This window comes from Papio anubis, chromosome 10 (genome assembly GCF_008728515.1).
Source record: "Papio anubis isolate 15944 chromosome 10, Panubis1.0, whole genome shotgun sequence".
NCBI classification, from domain to species: Eukaryota; Metazoa; Chordata; class Mammalia; order Primates; family Cercopithecidae; genus Papio; species Papio anubis.
In genome coordinates this window covers 122,848,826-122,861,027 of record NC_044985.1, presented here as the reverse complement: position 1 = coordinate 122,861,027, position 12,202 = coordinate 122,848,826, and positions in this window count along the sequence as shown.

Below are 12,202 nucleotides of genomic sequence, written 5' to 3'. Positions count from 1 at the left end.
ATGTACATGCTCACATGCTCATACACACATACACACACACAAACCCACCTGCTCACACAAATACATGTACATGCTCACATGCTCATACATACACACACAAACCCACCTGCTCACACAAATACATGTACATGCTCATACACACATACACACAAACCCACCTGCTCACACAAATACATGTACATGCTCACATGATCATACACACATACACATACACACACACCTGCTCACATAAATACACGTGTGTGCTCACATACTCATACACACACAAACCCACCTGCTCAAATACATGTGTGTGCTCACATGCTCATACACACAAATGCACTTTCTCAAATACACGTGTGTGCTCACATGCTCATACACACACACAAACTCATCTGCTCAAATACACGTGTGTGCTCACATGCTCATACACACACCCACCTCCTCACACAAATACACATGCATGCTCACATGCTCATACATACATACACAAACCCAGCTGCTCACACGTGTGCTCACATGCTCACACACACAAACCCACCTGCTCAAATACACGTTTGTGCTCACATGCTCATACAAACCCATCTGCTCAAATACACATGCATGCTCACATGCTCATACACAAATACACACACACAAACCCACCTGCTGACACAAATACATGTGTGTGCTCACATGCTCACACACACGAACCCACCTGCTCAAATACATGTGCGCACTCACATGCTCACACACAAACCCACCTGCTCAAATACACGTAATACACGTATGTGCTCACATGCTCGTACACACACACAAACCCATCTGCTCACAAATACATGTGCATGCTCACATGCTCATACACACATACACACAAACCCACCTGCTCAAATTCCTGTGTGTGCTCACATGCTCACACACACACACACAAACCCACCTGCTCACACAAATATACGTGTGTGCTCACATGCTCACACACAGAAACCCACCTGCTCAAATACATATGTGTGCTCACATGCTCATACATGCATACAAACCCACCTGCTCACATACATGTGCATGCTCACATGCTCATACACACACACAAATCCACTTGCTCACACAAATACACATGTGTGCTCACATGCTCATACATGCACACCCATCTGCTCAAATACACATGTGCTCACATGCTCATACATACACACAAACCCACCTGCTCAAATACACTTGCATGCTCACATGCTCATACACACATACACAAACCCACTTGCTCACACAAATACATGTGTGCTCACATGCTCATAGACACAAAAATCCACCTGCTCACACAAATACACGTGCATGCTCACATGCTCATACACACACACTTGCACACACAGGCACACACACAGGGATCCCTTGTATTTCAGTCAAAGATGTTCTAAAGGGCTGGGATCTTAAGTGATCAGAACAACAAACTTATAAATGAATACCTGCAGATCTGGAATTAGAACTTTCCCCATGCTTCCAAAACTGTTCTGTTTGCTTTCCTGGAAAGTCCAATCCATTTATTTTACCTCCCTGAATGCAAATGGACCCATCCTGGGCCAAGTTCTTCCTCACTCGGTGGTATAAGAAAATTAGCCCGAAGATCATACAAGGGAATGGCCAGGCTAAGTGATGCTGGGGCAGTGGGATCTCTGGTTCTTCTTTAAGGTCAATGGGATTCATTCAAATCCTTCATGGTTCCTGCAACCAATCTTGATGTCAGGGTAGTAGAGTGCACAGCAAAGAGCTGAATAAAGACTCTGCCCCATGGGAACAGGGCAACTGGGGACATCCTGAGGCAACTGGGCAGGTGGAGACAATGCGGTGAAGTGTGACCAAAGGTGACCTTTGAGTTGTGCAAAGGTTCTGCAGGTGGGACTGGTGGGGCCAGGGGCAGATAGCCCATCGTGGGCTACAGAGGGCCAGGACTTCCCTGCAGGGCTTGTAGGAGCCATCTGAGGGCTCTTCTGAAAGGCTCAGGGGCCTGTGTGGAGGGTGGTGGGCATCCCTGCCACCCTGCCTGTGGCAGGGCCCTCACTGCTGTCCCCTGTCCTCTGGGAGCTGCCCTGCAGAGGTGGTCCTCTTGCAGAAGGACCGCTTGACCTATTTAAAAAGGTCTTCCCTCAATCCTTTGTGATGTCCTGAAGTGTTTACAGGATCAATACCGGCAATTATCAGGCTCCGAGCCTGCTGACCAAGCAATGACGCCACAGCAAGAACAGATTCCAGCGTCCCATCCTGTGCAATGGCTCTGGAGGGATAAAGGGCAGTATCTGATTAGACAGGAATCTTGCACGGCTGTGGATAGATGGGAAGAGGGGGGTGTTGGGAGCAGGGATGCCTCCTGTGGCCAAAGTTCAGGGTCAAGTCACATATCTGTGGCCAGGATTCTCCTTTGTGGGCTGTTAGGTCCGGCAGACACTGGTGCCCAGAACACGAGGTCGCAGGGCTCAGCATCGGAGATAAAGCCAGATGCAGGGGTGCGATGGAATGCTGGCGTGGGCAGGGACGGGGATGGGGGAGGTTGCCGGGATTTCCAGCCAGATTTCTGACATCCTTGCAAAAAAGCGACAATCAAGACAACGGCCAAATTTCCTCCTAGGAGAGAGAGGATGGGGGAGAGGCGAGGGAAGGCGGGGGAGAGGCGAGGGAAGGCACGGGAGGCCAAATGTGGTGGAACCAATGTGGTGTGTACGCGGGGCTCTTGGAGGCAGCTGTGTAGAAGGCTGCAGGGGCTCAGCCCGCTGGCCCTGGACTCTTTCACTTTGAGGAGGAGAGCGAGGTCCATGGGAAGAAAGTGGGTGGAAAGAAATTTAGTGTGACTTTAACAAATCCTCATCAACTTGGGAGTGTGCTGCAGCTGCATGCCAGGGAGAGGGTCATGCACTGGCCCCACACAGGGTGGCCGGCGTGGCTTCCCAGCCAGGTCCTGCAGGGCCATGAGCCAGAAGGCAAGGGGGGATGGTGCTCCCCGTTGGGTCCTCTTGTGCGTGTGAGCTGCACCCCTCCTTGGGGCACCACGCTCCCAGCTCTATTTTCCTTTGAAGAAGCAACAGAGCATCCTCGATGTCTGCTCAGTATGTGGCAAGCACCCAGCACAGCCCCGAATCATCGGAGATCTTTCCTCCATTTGCGTCCATGGTTGTCACAGTGACACAGGCAGAGTGACAGGGCTTTGGAGTGTGCCCCCATCACAGGAGGAGGCAAGTCCCGCAGGTCCCCTCTGCCTTCCTAATGCGAACCCCTGATTCCAACTCCTGTTGGCGGGGACCTTGCAGCTCCCCAAGGTACCTCTCAGTTGCCAGAAGTCCCGGTTTAATATGAAACAAGGCCCCTCTCTGGCACTGTCCACCAGCGTTGTCCCTTCGCACCCCACACAGCAAGAGCTTTTCCCTCCCAGGGATCTGCCACTCCTGTTCAAAGATGCCCATCCCATCTCCACTTCTCCAAGCTGCCCCACACCGAGTGCCTCATTAAATTCTAGCCAAGTGTCCCCACACACTTGAGCCTGTGCTCGTAGCACTCAACAACTCCCTCTCCTGCCTCCTGAAGAACACAAGCTCCAGGCAGCAGGGGCCAAGGCCCTGGCCACACTGCCACGTGTGGTCCTGCCACACTGTACCTGGGTCCCTGGACTCCAAGCTCAGTGCCTTTCCAGCCACACCAACAGATGTCAAAAATTATTTCGTCCCAGTGGTGGAACCATTCCATAAAAAGGAGCCTTTGAACAAAAGCATGACGGGCACAGGCTGCTAAGGGGGATGGGGCACTGGCAGCCACAGGCCCTTGCCTCGCCCCTGCCCCACTAGGATTGTCCTCCCTGAGGTAGGTGTGGGCTGGGTAAGGGCCCATGGAACATGGACTGAAACCCCCGGGGGTGTGAGGGTGGAGCAGGTAGGCAGCTGCCTTGGTTGGGCTGGAAAAGCCTGTGAATCCCATTGCTACCCCTCCCAGGACCCTGCAGGGTGCACCCATTGGTATGGGAGCTGGGGGGTCACCTAACAAAGCCAGCGCAGGCTTCCCTGGGGAGGAATGGGCACAGCTGGATCCCTCCAGGAGCTCCCCCATGGGTGGACCTTGGGGAAAATGACTTAGAAGAGCCCGTTTTACTGCAGAATCAGAAGCAACTTTGATTACAGATTTGATAGCAATTGATCTCCCATTTCTTAAACAAAACAAAACAAAACAAAAAAACCCTACTTCATTCACTCATTTGGTATTAAATCAAATTTAAGACATTATAAAAATAAATTAAAGCAGGTTTCACTCAGAATCTCACCATCTAAACAGCACCCCAAGATAATAAGGTGGAAGGTGCCTGAGCCTGAATCCACACTGGGCTGCCTGCCTTTGTGGCTGGAGCTCCTGACTCCCCAGCAAATGTGAGATATTGGTGCTGTTTGTGTTTAACACATTCACAGTGCTTTTTACCTGGGTCTAGTAAATATATTTATTTTTAAGGACTGCCTAGCATTTTTTTTGCACAGAGATCCCACAATTTGTATTACTATCCCTGCAGCAATGAAAATTTAAATTGTTTATAGTTTCCTTTTTTTTTTCTTTTAGCTTTTCATTGGAACTTTATATACATCTAAGTTTCCCATTATTTTTAAAAAGGGGCTTTAAAATCAGTCATATAAATGTCTGTTTTTGAGGAATAAAATGAAGCAACTTTGAGGTCACATCTAATCCTCCCCCATCCCAATTTTAGCAGAAAAATTATGTACGTTTGGATTTGCTTCCATGAGTCAAGTTCTTAATGCGTTGCTCTCCTTCGGAAGGGAGAGTCCTGTCACTTTTATGAATCATCCGAATCCCAAAGGTGGAAACCCTTCACTGAGCAGCTTACAATGACTTGAGATTAACGATGCGTGTTGGCTGGGACGAGTGCTCCTAGGAAGGGGTGGTGCATAAGGGGCTGTCTCAGAACTGTGTCTGCAACTGAGCCATCTCGTCCCCAGGGCAGGCAGGGTGGCCTGGTGGATAGCACACAGAATTTCTGTCCTGGCCTCCAGTTCACCCAGAGGTGCCCAACACAAGCTTGTCTCCCTGGGAGAGGCCTCTATGGATCACTCTCTATTCCTGGATCTGACTGTGGCTGAGCATGGCTCCTGAAGTTGAGCCCAGGCTCTGCAGCAAGGCAGGCTTCTCTGAACATTTGGTGTGCTGGGCTGAGCCTGGGTGAGTCCCCAGGGACATAGCTTGAGGGGTCTCCTAAACTTTTTTGGCCAAGGCTCTGGCCTCCCCTACCACCCTCCGCACTTTTGGGGCAACATCCGCCAGCACCTCCCAGAGCAGCATGCCATGGGTCTTGGCCTAGGAGAGAATTGTCTACAGTGCGTTTGCTAATGTCTCAGATGTGCCACCTTGAGAAGACACTGCATGCAGGGCCTGACAACCCAGACGCCGGCAGAGGACAGGTCCCAGCCAATGGAACGGAGCTGCTTTTATTGGGGCCAAGCTTAACACCCTGCAGGTGTGTTACTTTTTTAAATCACCTTGTGAACCAAAAGAAAATGACAGCTGACAGTACTTGGCTGCACTCAGCCATACCCATCAGTACCCAGCAGCACCTGGGAGTACCTAGCAGTACTCACCAGTACCCATCAGTACCCAGTAGCACCTGGCAGTATCCACCAATACTCATCAGTACCCATCAGACTCCAGCAGCACCTGGCAGTACCCATCAGTAGCCAGTAGCACCCATCAGTACTCATCAGTACCCAATAGTATCCAGTCATACCCAGAAGTACCCAATATACCCAGCAGTATCCAGCAGAACCCATTAGCACTCAACAGTACCTAGCAGCACCAATAGTATTCATCAGCACATGATAGTACCCAGCAGCACCCACCAGCACCCAGCAGCATCCGACTCACCCTTGCTTAGTCTGCCAGGAGTGGCTGGTCTATGTCTTCCTATTTTTCTCTACAGCTGGGAGGGAGGATGGCCGTGGAGCAGCCGGGGCACTAGGTCCACAGTGGTTCCTGGTGTTCCTGGCGTGGTCTTTGGAGGCGGTTGCCGCTTTCTTTGTGGCCCCCTCCATTCTGGCTGCTTCTCAAGCCCTGGAGGGACCTATGCGTGGGTGTGGGAGGCCTGGTGCCCGTGGCTGTTGGGTGGGGGCTGGTGAGTAGCTGCCTCCCAAGTTGGTCCTGGATTTTGGCTGCCCCGGGGCAGGTCGGCAGCGTTGTCTTCCCTGAGACTTTGCTGCTTGAGCCCCATCCACTCCTCCTAAACCCGACTCCCCTCCGGCTGCCCAGGTCAGTGCACCTGGACCTTGGAAGAGCCCACGGGCTAGTCGGTCCGTGGCTCCATCCCCTGCACCTGTGCCTGCCCCTCTCTCACACGCCTCCTGCTAAAGCAGCACTGAAAGGGGAATCGTGGGGAAGTGCGAGCAACAGCTGGGCCCAAGGAATACTCAGAAATGACTGAGGATCATTTTCCTGAGCTGAAGGTATAATAACGAATGTCAGTTTAAAGGCAAAATCGCTGCAAGAGGCCAGCCACTTTCTGACACAAAAATCACACATTGCACAAAAAAGAAACCCTTCTTAAGGAAACCCACCAGTAAGCAACCAGACAAATCCACGTCCCTCCAAAGCAGCTGCTCCAACAGGAGCCTCAGAGTCATTTGAAAGGGTAAAGTTTGCCCTAAGGAACTCGTATCTGGTTATATGGGACCCTAGAGAGCACAGGAATCTGAGATACAGGCAGCAGCTACAACCTCTCAGGCAGAAGCTGAGCGCCTGTCTACTAGGGTACCTTGAAATTCCGCTGGGAAGCGCTTGCCAGGTCAGCAGCAGGACCAGGGTGACTGCAGAGCTCACAGGAGTGGGGCTGCTGGAATCCCTGTGGAAGATACCCTCTGGGTGCCAATGGAACCCACTGGAAGCTGTCCTGTGGGGGCCAGTGGAATTTGCTGGGGAGCCGCCCACATGGCAGTGCCCGTGATGTCCACTGGGGTGAGCGTCCTGGGCGTCCCATGCCTTGATGGCGGCCATGCTGTTGGAACAAGCTGGGAGGGACATGGAACCTAGAGATAGGCCCCTTCCTCTGCCATGCCTGGTGGTACCCTCCATGGATGAAGCCTGGTGCTGCCAGCTTGCAAAGGAGCCACGTTCACAGCCCAGCTCCCCGCATCACAGGGAAGGTCCAAGGAGGGCAGAGTTGGAGCTGAATGGTAATAAAGGGATACTAGCACACAGTGTTTGTTTATGATATATGTATACTACTGCACTACTGTACTAATGCGCCTTAGAAAAACACAAACCCAAGGGCCGGGTGCCATGGCTCATGCCTGTAGTCCCAGCAGTTTGGGAGGCAGAGACAGGCAGATCATTTGAGGTCAGGAGTTCAAGACTAGCCTGGCCAACATGGAGAAACTCCATCTCTACTAAAAATACAAAAATTAGCCAGGTGTGGTGGCTAATTTTTGCACCTGTGGTCCCAGCTACTTGGGAGGCTCAGGCAGGACAATTGCTTGAACCTGGGAGATGGAGGTTGCTGTGAGTCGAGCCCACGTCACTGCACTCCAGCCCGGGTGAGAGCGAGACTCCGTCTCAAAAAACAAAACAACAAAATACACCAAAAATCAAACAAACAAAAACACGAACCAGAGAAATTTACCATTAGTGTGAGCAGTTTTGTTAATTATGACTGTTTTAATTCTTTGTGACATAGTGTGCAAAGGTTTGTTTCTGGCTGGGCACGGTAGCTCACGCCTGTAATCCCAGCACTTTGGGAGGCAGAGGTGGGAGGATCGCTTGAGCCCAGGAGTTCAAGACTAGACTGGGCAACACGGCGAAACCCCGTCTCTACAAAAAATTAAAAAATTAGCTGAGCATGGTGGCACACGCCGGTGGTCCTAGCTACTTGGAGGCTGAGGTGGGAGCATTGCTTGAGCCCAGAAAGTTGAGGCTGCAGTGAGCTGTGATCACACCACTGCACTACAGCCTGGGCGACAGAGCAAGATCCCGTCTCAAAATAAATGATAAAATAAAATAAAAAAACAAAAAAACCCCCAAAATCCAAAGGTCTGTTTCTACGTTCATTTTATTTGTAACTTGGTTTTAATGACAATCATTGCTGGAAAGGAACTGCTTACAAAGTCACGTAGATCCAAATGAAAGAAGGCTGCGCTTATTAAATATGCTTTACCCTTTCACTTCCACCAATTACACAAAGGATTTTGTTCAAATTTTGTCTAGTCAGTGCCCATCTTCCCTGATGTTAATAATTTGCTCTTGCAAATTAATTGGGAGTTGTATTTAAAGGTTTTTAACAAGCATATTTAAAACTCACTAGGATCCTTTATTTGGAAGATTTTCAAACAGACTGAAAAAAATTCTGTCCTTAAATTTTTAAAGTGTCCATATATGAGAATTTTTGTAGAAGACAAATTTTTTTAAGCCACAAAATTATATAACAGTGGAAAATTTTTTAAGCCCTCTGTTTTTAAAGTGCAATCTCCATTGAATTGTTTTATTTAACACCACTGCCCCCCCCCCCTCCATTTTCTCATTCTTTATTCAAATGCCAACTTTACCTTGAGGAGCAGACTGTGTTTATTTTTCCATAAAATATCTGTAAATAGCATAGACTGTCAGTCACCGGCCACTTAGAAAAGTCTGCAAACAGAAACCATGTGTATATTGTAAGGGAAGAGAGTGCCACGTCCTCCCAGTGGTGGAGAGGAAGATTGGGAGGGTGTCCAGGACGTGCCTGGGCCTGGAGAGTCCCCATCTCTTCTCCAGCTCCTCTACAGAGCCATGGTACCGCTGCAGCCACTGGCTGAGTGGACACCAGACCTCCGGCCCTGTGGTGGGATGGTTCAGGGGCCACTGCCTCCAACCCTGTGAGTGGGAAGCTGGTCTGAGGAAGGGGATGTGAGGGCCACATGACCTCCCGGAGGGAGGCGAGTGGGCAGATCGAGTGTCTCCATCCTTGAGGGGAGGAGGGCAACGAGAGTTCCTTAGGGGCCTCGGAGGGGCTGGAGAACCTTTAAGGGGGTGGGGGCGGATTCCTTTGTTGTTATTGTTGTTTTTAATCTGTTGGGCATTAAGGACATGGCAGCAATAGACCTGTGCGCCAAATTACTGACAAAGGGGGGAAGAAAAGAACATCCCATCTGGCTGGGTGGGGACAGAACAGGGTGGAGGGAGCACCTGGGTATGTCAGGTGAGGAATGTCAGAGGGAGCCGTCCACCCACGTGGCCAGCGGAACGGAGCGTGGGAGGAGGCCCAGGAACACCTGAGATCAGAACCCACAGGGCACGTGAGAAGATCCAATTCCAGCGCGCAAAGGAACTCCAGGCGCTTCCAAACGCGCCCGCATCATGAAAACATCCAGCGGACGATTAAAGACGCGATCCTGGTGCAGACCCTGACCCGAGGAAGGAAAAGGGTGAGAAATAGGCAGACATAGCAGAGTGGGAAAGAGGCAGATGCGGACGGAAAGCAGGAGGCTTGGGGGTCGGGCCCAGGAGACCTGATCTGAGAGTAACAAGTTACAGGAGCGCGGAAAATCACAGATGGGGGAAGGGCAGCCATTAAATATTGGAACTCTCCCCTGAGCTGGGGGACGCCGGCAGAGGAAGGGCTCAGGGAGTTCCAGGTTCAGCTGATGAGAAAAGATGTACTCTGCACTATGTCATGGGAACAGCTTCCGAACTCTGCATACACACGGTATTCTTCCCTTCATATGAAACTCTAGAAACAACAAATTGCATCCACAGTGATGGAAATCAGACCAGTGGTTGTCAGGGGCCACCGAGTTGACTGGGACAGTGATGGAAATTTTAATGAATACATAGATGTATAAACATGTCAAAACATGTACTTTTTAAAATGGATCCATTTTATTATATGCAAATGTTACTAAATAACTTTGAATGGAAAATTATAAGTGCTGTACTTTCTGCATCGAGAAAAAGAAAGCCAATCATTTTTCAATCAAAAGGAATATGTTACCTAAAAAAGCAAAACAATCGGAATGGTCTCAGGCTTCTCGTCTACAACACTGCAAGCCAAAAACAGTGGAAGAGCAAAGACTGCAACCCAGGAGCCCCTGTTCCCAATAGATCGTTGAAGTGTTAGGAGCAGAAGGTGTTTGAAGATACATTAAAAACTCAGTGAGTTTATCGCCTAAGTGCCTCATCTAGGAAAACACCAGAGAAATAGTTCTAATGAAATGACAAACCCAGCAACGACATAGCAGAGACCTCCGGATGAAGGAGGATGGAGAGGAAGGAAGCAGTGGCATTAGGAAGCTTCATCTGCTCGGAGGCATCCTGAGGGGCTCAGCGTTTGGGAGCAGCGGAGTGGCGCAAACCCTGCAGGGTGGCTGGGTCTGGTCTCCACAGGGGATGGCAGAAGCATAAGAGAAACTGAGGCCACGGTGTGAGTGGGAACCTGGTTGCAGTGGGTTATGGGATGAGAGAGACAGTGTGTGTTTGGTGCGCATAAGTAATTGTCTTTTTCTTTTTTTTCTCACTCTGCCACCCAGGTTGGAGTGCAATCTAGGTTCACTGCAACCTCCACCTGGGTTCAAGCAATTCTTCCTGTCTCAGCCTCCTGAGTAGCTGGGATTACAAGTGCCCATCACCATGCCCGGCTAATTTTTTTTTTTTTTTTTTTAGTAGAGACAGGATTTCAAATCCTCTTAAGGGCACATTGATAAGTCTGGTTGAAAACAGGATTTGCCTCATCCAAAGCAGGAAGAAGTGACTGTGATGAAGATGAAGGCACAGCCATGAAAGATTAATTATTCTGTAACTCAAGAGGGTCTGTCTAGGGCCCAGGGACCCATGTTTTCCTTATTAACCAAAAATAAGTAAGAAGGGTGATGATTGTGTCTGCACCCTGGGCGTCTGCGTGTTGATTTGGTGATGAATGGCGCACCATTGCCATGAGGTGGCAGTTCTTTCCTGACTGGAAGATGGTAACAGCCCTGCCCCATTTCCCCGCCGTATTTATACTGGACTTCAGAGAACTGTGAAAGCCCATCTGGAAACCAGTCAAGGCAGATGAGTGCCCCTCACACACCCTGTGGAGAGCACCACCCTTCCCTCCACTATCATCACCAGCAACAAACATTTGCTGCAACCCACGGTGTGCAAGGCAGAGGGCCCGGTGCTGCAGGGACAGAAAAAGGAATGAAGGACAAAAGAACATGACAGAAGAGAAAGGAAGGACGTCTCTGTTCTCCAGGGATTTGTCATCCACCTGGGTGCTGGTCTGATGTCCCTGAGTCACTGAAGCAATGCCAGCAGCATTTTTATGGGCAGAAAGATCAATGCCCATAAATCCTCCCTGTCAAAGGTGATCTAAGATTCTACTGGTTCAGGCTGGGCTCCGAGTCACCTATTTATTCAAGTTATAATTACTGAGCTCCACTGCAGAGGCTGCTGGCCACACCCTTATTTCCTAGAAATGGAACTCTTTCTAGCAGCGTGTATGACTGTCTGGAATAAAACGACACCTCCCAGACTCTCCCGTATCTATGTTTGGCCACATAACTAGCATCCGCTTCGTGGGATGTAACTGGAAGTGTTGTGTGCTACTTCCCTAAAGGGAAGTAGCTGTGCCCCGAATCAACCCTCCTCCTTCCTGCTGTCTGACTTATGGATATACAGGTTAGATTTAAGCAGCCATCTCAGACTACGAGAACACCGGGATACAGTGGAGCAGAGAATGGAAGGGGCCTGGATCCCTGCTGGCTGTGTGGAGCCGAGCTGCCCACACCACTTGCACTGTCCACCTTTGCAGTTTCTGCTTGAGGGAACAAAATCTTGTGTGGTTGGGTCAATGGTAATTCAGGGTCTCTGTTCTTTGCTGCTGAACCTACTCCTGGTGGATATAAGCGCCTGCTGTGCTTCAGGACCCTGTGCTGAAGACTGGGACTTCGAGAGTGGATAAGAGAAAGACAGCGCGTGCTCCCAGGGAGCTTAGAGTCGAGAGAGGGAGAGAGACAGATCAAAGACATCATGTTACCTGAAATAAACCAGGCACTGAAAGACACATTCTGCATGATCTCACCCACATATAGAATCCAAAACTCTGATCTCATAGAAATAGAGAGTGGAACAGTGGTTCCTAGAGGCTGGAGGGGTTCGGGTAGGAGCTTGGTCAATGGGTGCAAAGTTCCAGTGAGACGGGAAGGACAGGTCTGGTGCGCTATGACACAGTGGATTAATAAGAACATACTATATATTTCAAGAAAGCTGGCAAAGAGGA